We start from the raw sequence: 12,188 nt of genomic DNA, 5'->3' as shown, positions 1-12,188 counted from the left end.
TTGTTCATTTGTTCTAAAAATTCTTTGCAAAGATCATCATTTCCTGTGAACAAAGTATCATCTACAAATATTTCTACCAAAACAATCTTATTATCTGGTCCTTCCTTTATGTACAAACTGTTTTTGTCATTAGTTCTTTGAAAACCAATTAGAATAAGATAGTTATGCAATCTTTCATACCATGCTCTAGGGGCTTGTTTCAGACCATATAATGCTTTATGCAATTTGCAAACCATGTCCTTCTTGTCTGGATCAACAAAACCTTCAGGCTACTCAATGTAAACCTCTTCCTCCAATATGCCATTGAGAAATGTTGACTTGACATCCATCTGATAAGCTTTGTATCCTTTGAATGCAACATATGCAAGTAAGGTTCTGACACCTTCCAATCTTGCAATAGGAGAAAAATTTTCTCCATAGTTTACATCTTCTTCTTGTAAATATCCTTTGCATACTAGTCTAGCTTTGTTCCTTGATACCTTACCATCTTCATTTAGTTTGTTTCTAAATACCCACTTTGTTCCAATCACATTCTTGTCTTTGGGTCTAGGTACAAGATTCCATGTTTTGTTTTTCTCTATCTATTCTATCTCTTCATTCACAGCTTCAATCCAACATTCATTTTCTAGTGCATCTTTGACATTTCTAAGTTCAAAATCAACAAGTAAACAAGTGCCTTTGAACTTACTTCTTGTCATTATTCCTTCTAATTTATCACCAATGATCTAATCTAATGCATGATGCCTTCTAACATACTTGGTTAACACGGGCTCCTTGCCTTTTGAATGACTTGCATTGTTATCCTTCTGTGTCTTGACTTCTGGTTCTAATTCTGGTTGCTCAGGCTCGATAGATGCTAACTTGGTAGCTTATGTTTGCAACTCAGTAGATGCTGACTCAGTTTGAACTTCTTGTGACTCAGTTAATGAAGACTTTGGAGTTGAGGATTCCTGATTAATAAGTATACTTGGCATTGTATCATGTTCAATGTAAACAAATTTTCTATAGTCTTCAGGTTCCTTTTTGCTTTCTTCTTCTATTCTTTTTGCAAACTCATCAACTTTCACATGTGCACTTTCTATGACTTTGTGAGTAGATAAGTTCAAACATCTATATGCTTTTTTTTTGCAAGAATATCCCAAAAATATTCCTTCATCACTTTTTACATCAAATTTACCTTATCTAGATTCTTTCAAAATGTAACATTTTCTTCCAAATACTTTTAGATAACTTACATTAGGTTTGTAGCCATACCACAACTCATAGGGTGTTTTGAATGAGTCATTTTTTAGTTGTACTCGATTCAAGGTATGAACTACAATGTTGATAGCTTCCTTCCAGCATCTGATAGCAATGTCTTTCTCAATCATTAAGGTTCTTGCACAATCCATTATAGATCTATTCCTTCTTTCTACTATTCCATTTTGTTTAGGAGTTCCAGGTGCTGAAACCTATCTTTTGATTCCCCTTTCAATGAAAAAGTTATTGAACTCATGTGAAATGAATTCGCCACCTCTGTCAGAGCTTAAGCATTTCAATCTTTTTCCTGTTTCCTTTTCTACTCTGGCCAAATACCATTTGAACTTTTCAAATGCTTCTGATTTCTCTCTTAGGTACATGACAGTCATCATTCTTGAATAATCATCAAAAAATAGAATGAAATTTTTTCCCCCCGTATAACTTTCAATGCCAATAGGTCCACACAAATCAGTATGCACAATTTCTAGAACTTCTTCAGTCTAATAGTTCTCTCTCTTAAAACTAGTCTCTCCCATTTTACCAATTTGACAATTCTTGCATATACTAACCTCAGGTTTCTTTATGTAAGGAATACCTCTTACTTTCCCAAATTTACTAATTTTAATTAAGTTGTCAAAGTTTACATGACACAACCTCCTATGCCATAGCCAACTTTCTTCAATTTGAGCAATGACACATGAACATTCACCAAGCTCAAGATAAAATAAGTTACCTTTTGTTTGAGTGCCTGATCCAATCAGCTCTCCTTTGCCATCCAGCAATCTTTCTTTTCCATGCATACAAGTTCCTTGGTTAGTGAGATTCTTCCTTTTCCTCTTATACAACAAGGTTCATTGTTACCAAATCTTACACTGCCACCATCATAGTCTTCAAATTATTCAAACTTAGTTTTATCACCAGTCATGTGATGAGAACAACCACTATCTATGATCCATGTATCATTTCTGCTCATATGTGAAATGAGTGCCATTTCCTCATCATTATCAGACTCATCTTTCATAGCAATGTAGACAATTTCTTCTTCTTCTTCATTATCAGAATCATTAGAATCTTTAGCCATAAAACATGTTTTCTTACCTTTATCCTTGAATGATTTGAATTCTTTCTTTCCATTGTACTTGTGACCTTTCTTCTCATCTTTGTTATGCTTATTTGGGCACCTAGAAGCAATGTGTCCAATTTCTTCACAAGAGAAATAGATTAGAGGAACCTTACCTTTGTATTTCCCTTTGCCTCTTGAATATTTTCTTGCTAGTAGAGCTTCAATCACTTCAAGATCATTGTATGAACTTTGTTATGATTCTTCAGCACTCTCTGATTGTGGTTCCTTCATCTTTTTTCCTTTTTCTTTGAGTGAAAGCTTAGCTTCAAATGCTGATTCAACGTTCTTGGCAACTGGAACATAATTGTCATAGTTGTCTAGCTCAAATGTGATCAATCTTCCAACTATGACCTCTAAATTTATTTTATGATTTGCCTCACATCTCCTTTCTTGAATTGCAGAGACTCCTATTGCATAAATGGGAACTAGAGTTCTAAGAACTTTACTTATAACTATCTCCTCATTGATATCTCCTCTAGATGCTTTGATTGCACTAACACATGCTTTAACTCTTTCAACATACTTTGGAATGTTTTCATCCTCTCTCATCCTCATTTGATCAAATTGCCCTCTCAAACTTTTTGCTTTGGCTCTTCTCGCATTATCATCTCCTCCATAGATCTCTTTCAGCTTGTTCCACATTTCAAAGGCAGTTTTGTGATCCTTGATGTCATCAAATTATTCATAACTTAGAGAAGATGCTATATCTATCATCATGTTATTGTGAGTCTTCTTTTCAACAATATCATTGATAGATAATGTACCAAAAGGTTCATATTTTTCATCAAGGTACTTTAGCCCTGTATCACCAATAGAAGCCAGATGAAGCCTCATTAATCCTTGCCATGCTGAGAAATTGTCCTTGTTAAGTCTTGAAATTTCACTTTTGTAGAAAATCCTAATCTTTAGCTTAGATCCTTGAAATCTTTTCCTATAAGCACCAATAGCTCTGATACCAATTGTTGGAATTAAAGATAGAGTAATTGAGAGGGGGGTGAATCAGTTACTAACAAAAATTAATCCATAGATCCATTAGATGTCTTAAAGATCTAGTTACTGTTGATACTCGGTAAATAAATGATGTAACTGGTAAATTAAATTATTACTTATCTTCAAGCATTCATGCATGTAACTAAAAATAAAGTGAACACAAGAGACACTAGATTTAATGTGGAAACCCAATATGGGAAGAACCACCAAGTAACTAGTCACCAATTTTTCACTCTTCTGAAGTGAGTTGTGCTAGGAGCCAACCCTATTAAAGGTTACAATACACACTGTTATGTGTGACTCTATTAGAGGATTTAATCACCCTGTTAGAAGTGGCCTTGCTAGAGGTCTTTAGAACAATTCAACTAAACTATCACCTTTTTAGAGGATTTACAAAATGGTTGTTAAACCAACTCTGTTAAGAGATTTTAAATCACTACTACAATGGTTAGAAAGCAACAATGAATTGACTTGAACAAGATATTACTCTAAAGAAATAAATTTTATTTCATAAAGCAATGAAATCCTTTACTAGCCAACCCTGCTCGGTATATACTGCTTCCAAAAATTTCCTGAGTTAACCTTCTTGACTCGGTTAACATTGCAATATCCTTAAAATCCTTTGGCTACCAAGTTTACTCGGTAAGAACTGAATCCCTTCATGAGAGCTCAGTAAGAATTGCTTCTTCCAAATTACCTTTGATGAACAAGTTAGCTCGGTAAGAACTACTTCTTCCACATTACCTTTGATGATTGAGTGAACTCGATAAGAACTGCTTTTTCCACATTTCCTTTGATGACTAAGTGAGCTCGGTGAGAACTGCTTCTTTTCTTTGTTGACCTTCTGAGCTTGGTAGACACTATCCTTTGTCTAGTTTGGTAGACATTGTCCTTTGTCTAGCTGACCTTTTGAGCTTGGTAAACACTGTCTAATGACTGATATGACATTTGTGTGACATCAAAGACAACACACAATTTGAAAAATTATATCCAACAGGATGATACCCACAAGATGATCCACTAAACAAAAGAATCTTGTTAAGGATATTGACCCTATTAGGATTCTATGAAATATATATAGTGTCTTGAGTCCTTGTTAGAGGACTAGGCCATATTAAAAGCCTCAACCCTTATAGGAGTTGCTTCAACTCTATTAGGATTTGGTAGATCAAATACAATGTTTGCAAGAAGAGCCCACTGGCCTAACATGCAATATATAATTAAGTCTTTTCACAAGAGTAGATATACATACAATATTGTCTTACTGTTGTATCTCACACTTGATTTGATCATACATCATATTTCGCATCACATATGATTTAAGCTTTCTTCACATATAGTTTGCATCACATTCATACTTCCCATTATCTGTGCAAGATATGATCTTTACTTATATCTTGCAAATTAACAAAACTCTTCTTAGTCAGCTTTGATGCTTTCACATGCTTGACCAAATATAAAAATAACTTTGGGTAAACATCTAGGATGTTGACCTAACATGATCAAATAATTATTTTGTTTCCAAAATAATTCCCTAAGTCGTACACTTCAATTAGTTTTCATGCTTTATTATGCTCTATTGATTACCTGAACTAGTAATTTAACTGTAACTTGTGTTGTATTATCTATAAAGGTCTAGGCACTTCCATACATCATAATGACCTTGTCAACTATTGATCCTCAATTGTGCATGAACTAACTCAAAGTATGTCATCTATACATACCATATCTATCTTTCTACTATTGCAACCTATCTAAAACTTAGACAATTTTCTAACTTTGATAACATCATGAAATATCAAAAGCATATGTTTTCATAAATGATAACACTCATTTATCTACCTAGCCATACTTCCAACAATCTACCCCTTTGGCATTGATAGCAACATTTGGGAAAATTGGCTAAGTCCCAAAATGATGTCATAAAAAACAAAATAGATACAAAAAGAAATGTCATAGCTAAGCTCCCCCTTACATATGCATATATAATTTCACATACTTCTCCCTTTACATATACAATCATGTACATATACAATTTTCCTTATATACTTCTCCCCCTTTGACATCAATGGCAAAGGTGTCAAAATCTCTGCCCATGAAATCGTGTTGCCTTCTATGGATCAGCTAGACATTCTAGATATGCAATTTGTAAATTCATGTTTCAGCTTGTCAAAGCCCTTCTTCTAGTTTTCCTTGACTGTATTAGATATATTGATGAGTGTGAAAAGTGCATAAGATGCCACTTCTATTGTGCTTAAGTCAGTATAGGAAAATTTATCATAGGATGCCTTCGTTGCAAGAAACTCCTCCAATTGCCTCTACAAAATGATAACTTTAGGAGATAATTATTCTCTAAGGACAAAGAATCTCTTTATTACCTTCTCCTTATTGGATTCAATGCCTCTGATAGCATTGTGAATTTTCTTCAATTCTGTTCCAAAGTCTTCAATGTTTGCCTTTGGTTGATGCAATCTGATATTGAGTGTTTGAAGCTCACTCATTTGGCCTCTAATTAGATTATCAAGATTTGATAGATAATTGTATAACATTGCAGATTGTCCATACAATTTCTTTCCTTTATCTATACTTTTCCTTAGCACTTTAATGCACACATTCAATGCCTACAAATCATTCTTGACATTGTTGCATATTGTGTCAAATAGTAATGCATCATGCTTTGTTTGTGCTTGAACTAAAGCAATTCAAACATGGTTGTGATTTCATTCTTCTTCTAATCTAGTTTTCTCCTTTTCTATTATTTTTGTTTCTTGCTCTTTGTTTCTTCTTCTTTTCTCTCTGCTTCTCTATTTTTTTCCTCTTCCTCTATCTTCTTCTTCTATGCACTTTTCTTTGCTTCTTCATCATCCTCTTCATTCGAGCTAGAATAGGCAGTAATATTGCCAACAATGTTGGATCCATGTCCTACAAAAGGATTCTCCTTTTCTATAGTTATGTGGACTATCCACTTGCATGGATTCAATACAAGTAAATATATGAGGAGGTGAATAATTTTGTTGTGTCTCTTCAACTTCTTCTTCATTGTCAGTAGGAGTAATGGCCTTCACATAATTTGGACTTGTTGTTTCTAGTTGTGCACTCTCCTTGGTGACCTTAGGCATGGAATTCATATATTTTACTATGGATTCTTTAGTTTCCTTGATAACCTCTTCATAGTTACCTCCCATTAGAATAATTTCTCTTCTTTTATTCCTTAGCAAAGGCTCAACACCTTTTATAATATTTTCTATGTCTTCCTTTGTGCTTACTTCACATAATTTATTAATCATATTCTCTCTCAATTTAGTTTCTTCTTCTACTACTCTTCTCTTCTTGTTTAACATTCTATTGTACAAATCTTCTGGAATCTTATTTTGGATTCTATCAATTATCTTATTTCTCACTATAGCATTTTCTAGTTGTCTCCTATCCATGTTACTATACAAACTATAATACTTATTCAACTAAACAAAATTGTCATTATTTATAATTTGTATATTCAAATTGTTCTAGTCTTTCTTACCAATTAGTGTTCTTCCTTCTCCAACTACCTGTTCAACTGGCTTCTCTTCAGTCTCTTCCTTAGACTCCTTAGACTCACTGATTTGCAATGTCTTTCTCCTCTTTCTAGGACCACTAGTGGTTTGCTTGATCCTTTTCTTGGGAGATGGTGTTGGTTCTTGCTTAACTTTCATGAATCTCTCAAATTTCCTCTATGCAAATGTTGTTGTCACCTCAACATCATCAGATTTCCTCTTTTGCTGACCAAATTGTACTCAAATTGGTTGTACTTACACAACTATTACATAAGGTACAGTATGTATTTTTGAAGTAAACCTAGCTACTATCACTTCTATAGATGGTGCTACAATGGCAATAGGTATGGTTGCCAACATCTCAAATTTCCCACTGGCTTTCATCTCCATTGTTATACCTTTGATTTCCATGGATTCTTCTCTTGTCATGCCTGACTCCTTAAGAATGGATTCAATCTTATTTTCCACATTCTTTTTTATCTCTTTAGTATGAAGTTCAAAATGAACTTCCCTTATCTTCTCTTCAAAGGTACCTCATCTTGTACATTCAGTGTCCCTTTCTAACTATAGAATAATATGCACATATCCTTCAATGAGTTCTTCACTCATTTCATATCCCATGGGTTCAATAAACTTCATTCTAGGTTCAAATGCTTCTATACAAGTAGTGTTAGTCTTTACCATGAAACATATTTCATGTTTATACTTCTCCAACATAGAAGTAGGGATTTTATATCTTTGCTTCATCTCAGATTGGAAGCTTTCATCATTCTATCAATGTCTTTATCTTTGACATTCTCTAGTCTGGCCTTGTAACACTATGTAACCATCTTCATTGAAACCTCATTACTGTCCCAACTTGTCATAAAAGGAAACTGCTTGGTTGCATAGAAAATTAAGTTTTTTAGTAGATATTTGAATCTAAAGACTACATTCTTAGATTTATTCAACTTCACAATGTTATCCAACAACTAAACTCTAACAATCTCACACATATTTACTATCTTTTTCTCAACTCCCATTACATAGGCTGCATGTAAAAATCCTGTTGGCATTAAGTTCACTCTAGAACTGTGATTCATTTTATATCCTATAATTTTTCTCAACACTTTGACTCCTTTTTCTTGGATCAAGTCAACTCTCATGTTCCTTCCATCAAACTTAGTTTCCAAGTTTATTTCAATTATCTTTTTGACATTCTTGTTATTCACTAGATTACACCCTTCATTACTTAAACTTGTAACCTTATGGATTAGGTCATTGTCAATTACAATAGGCACATCACCTACCCAAAAAATATCTTCATGAACTTGACTTAGGATAATCCTGCTCCACTCATGATTATAAAAATTTCATGAAGAACATATACTTAATTAGGTTTAGTTCATTCAGGTATACATACTTAGATTTTAGGGTTAGGTCTCCATTACACATAACTCCTAAATCCTTGTGAATATATTCATCTCCAACACTCTCAAAATTACAATGAATGTAGCTTCTAATGTTTTCTACATGAAGTACATTTTGTGGGATTTAAGAAAATATTCCTAACGGATCATCAATAAGAGAAAAAAATGGGTGCTTCTTGAATTTGTATGTAGGTCTCTCACTTATATCACAAACTAACTAGCTTTCCATACTACTAACTATTGATACTAAAAATTTCCAACTTAAAGCTTTGTAAAAGACCTTTAATATTATGAATTAGGGCTTCTACAACTTCACACTTGAATGCTTCACTTTGTACTTGAATTTGATGTCAAATCAATTACTATTTTCTCTAGACTCTTCACACAACCAAATGGTATTGAACATCTTACTCATAATCCTTAAATCATTTCAAATTTAACTCCACATTAAATGTGCATCTACTTCATCTTCAAAAATTTTCATTAATTACTAGTAAACTCATTTTCTTACGTAGGAATTACTATGATGATCAAAACTCTTGTGCACTCGACCATAGCTTCCTCTATATGCCATCTACCTTCTATTGACTATGCAACTTCTAATTCACTTTCTATCACAAGTTTGGATTAACTGATGCTCTAGCTTTACTAGAAATTCTTAGTTTAAATAGGATGAGTCACAAACAATTTCTAACTTCAATTTCCCATTAGGTGCATCAAAATACTACTCTTCAAAAACTATATGAGAACTTTATGGATTAACAACTTTAACAAATGCTTCTTTGAATTTATCAACATGTTCTTTAATTGCTTCCTTCTGACTATTGTTGTTGTCATTATCATTTCTTATGTTATTTCTGTAGGGCCCATTTGCCATTGCACCAAAAGCCATGACTGTTAGTGAACATGGAACACCACATAATTAACCACCTATGGGCAGGGGAGCACGTCGCATCACCCAACAATCTCCCCCTCGACACGCATACCAGGTGCTTACGTGGGTCGAGAAGGCACCAGGGAGATTTGAACCCATGACCAGGCCAAAACTAGGCTCTGATACCAATTGTAGGGCCCATTTGTCATTGCACCAAAAGCCATGACTGTTAGTGAACATGGAACACCACATAATTAACCACCTATGGGCAGGGGAGTGCGTCACATCACCCAACAATTTCTATTATTGTTCCTTCTATAATTAGGATTCCTATTGAAGTTCCTTCTATCCATTCTACAAAATCTTGTTGTGTATCCAAATTTATTACATAACTAACATACAAGTGCATTCCTTATTTGATTGGTTCCAATCTAACTTTCAGGGGCTCTGTAATTCCTTACTAAATGTCCATGATTGTTACACTTATACCATACAAACAATTTTCTTTCACCATTAGATTTCTTTCCATCATTAGATCTACTTTGTGATCTTCCTCTCTCATCACCTGCAGGGTTAGTATTCCCAAACATTCTACTATTCTCATTATTACTATCAAACTTAGGTTTCTTATAATCTACTTCTTTATGTCCATAACCATGATAACTAGAATAGTAGAAATTAGTAATATGTTTAAAAGACTTCCCTATGCAATCTCTTTTCAGATGACCAACTTCATTGCATATGAAACATCTACCTCTAAATTCATGTCTAACTTCCTTATATGATTCAACTTGCTTAGGTTCATCAACTTGCTCTATTTTCTTTGGTTCATCATGTTCAATAGAAAAATCAACTAGTTCAATTTATTTAGATAATTTTGCACTTATATTTGATTCAAACTTACTGAGATCAAATTCTTTAGGTGTCTCAACAACTGGATTTGGTTCTTTTCTAATTTCAACTTTCTTGGTTGATTTCTCTCTTATAAAATATCCAAGGCTTGTCTTATCATAAGAGGGTCTCTAGTAAAATATGTACTCATCAATTTTCTCACTATTGGAATAAAGCTTCTCGAGCTACTTTTTAGCTTGTATGAATTCTCCTTTCACAATAGTGTTGTACTTTTTAAATTTAGAATGTTTTATCTTAATAGAGTCTAATTTAGATATTACTTGACATAATTGGGATCTAAGGTCTGGATTCTTAGCTTTTAGATCGGGTTTGGTTTTTCTATCATGTTTCTTAAGACTTAACTTAAGTTCAACAATTTTGAACTCATCTTTCAAGATCTCATTTTATTTCTTGAGAATTCCTACTTCATCATTGTCACTAATCTTCTCATTTGATTCCTTTTTTATTTCAAATCATCAATCTTGTCTTTTAGTTTTCCAATGTAAACATTTACATCTTCATAACTATCTTTTAAGTTATCTCTTTCTTCAGTAAGAAGATCAATTTTCTCAAGTGACTCTTCAAGATTTCTCTTCAACTATTCCATATCCATAGGGATCTTACTCAAGTTGTTAAGCCTCTTTTGAGTAATTTTTCTTTGATACCAATTGTTAGAAATAGATAATATTGAGAGGGGGGGGAAGGGGGCGGGGGGGGATTAGTATTCTACAAACTTTTTCCCACAACTGAATATTGTTAATTACTTTATAACTTGCATATGAAATTAAACCAATAATGTTGAACAATAAATATTACCATACACAAAGAGAACTCATAACACCATTATTTTTTAACTAGAGAAAACTTGGCCAAGGGAAAACCCCAGTGGGGATGATACCCACAAGATGATCCACTAAACAAAAAAATCTTGTTAAGGATATTGATCCTGTTAGGAATCTAAGAAAAACATATAGTTTCTTGGAGTCCTTGTTAGAAGACTAAGCACTATTAAAAGCCTCAACCCTATTAGGGGGTGCTTCAACTCTATTAGGAGTTGATAGATCAAATACAATGTATGCAAGAAGAGCCCACTTCCCTAACATGCAATATACAATTAAGTTTCTTCACGAGAGTAGATATACATATAATATTGTCTTACTATTGTATCTCATACTTTCTCTAATCATACATCAGATTTTGTATCACATAAGGCTCGCATATCATTTAAGCTTTCTTCACATATAGTTTGCATCACATTTGTACTTCCCATTATCTATGCAAGATATGATCTTTACTTATATCTCACAAATTAACGAAACTCTTCTTAGTCATCTTTGATGCTTTCACATGCTTGACAAATATTTAAAAACTTTGGATAAACATCTAAGATGTCATCCCAACACAATCAAGTAATTATTTTGTTTCCAAAATAATTCCTTAAGGCATACACTTCAATTAATTGTTGTGCTTTGTTATGCTCTATTGGTTACCTGAACTAGTAATTTAACTATATCTTGCATTGTACTGTCTATACAGGTTTGCACACTACCATACATCATTGTGACCCTGTCAACTATCAATCCTCAATTGTACATGAACTAACTCAAAGTTTATCATCTGTTTCTATCTCTGTACTATTGTAAATTATCTAACACTTAGACAATTTTCTAACTCTAATAACATCATGAAATATCAAAAGTATATGTTGTCATAAATGACAACACTCATATATCTACCTAGCCATATTGCAATCAGTTTCTTCCTTTTTATATAATTAATCACAAAAATAAATTAATTATAAAAAAAGAGTAAAATATGTACTGTCCATCATATTTATCTATCTATCTATCTATCTATCTATCTATCTATCTAGCTATCTATCTATCTATATATATATATATATAATAAAACTATTTTGGTATACAAAGTAGGCACCAGGTACAAAATGTGCCATATAGAAAAATAAGCACATCAAGCATTTCCCATAGGACAATAGGATTTGAATTTGTCTAATATAGGGTGAGATGATGTAGCTTCTCTCTAGGTGGTCAATGTATATGTATAACTCCCAGAAGTACTCCTCTTTGATCGGCTATGAGATCTATGTCGATACTTTTGTAGCTCGTGAT

The sequence above is a fragment of the Cupressus sempervirens genome, chromosome 7 (assembly GCF_028749045.1).
Source record: "Cupressus sempervirens isolate cs-2001-9-10 chromosome 7, ASM2874904v1, whole genome shotgun sequence".
NCBI lineage: Eukaryota > Viridiplantae > Streptophyta > Pinopsida > Cupressales > Cupressaceae > Cupressus > Cupressus sempervirens.
This window is presented reverse-complemented; position numbering follows the sequence as displayed.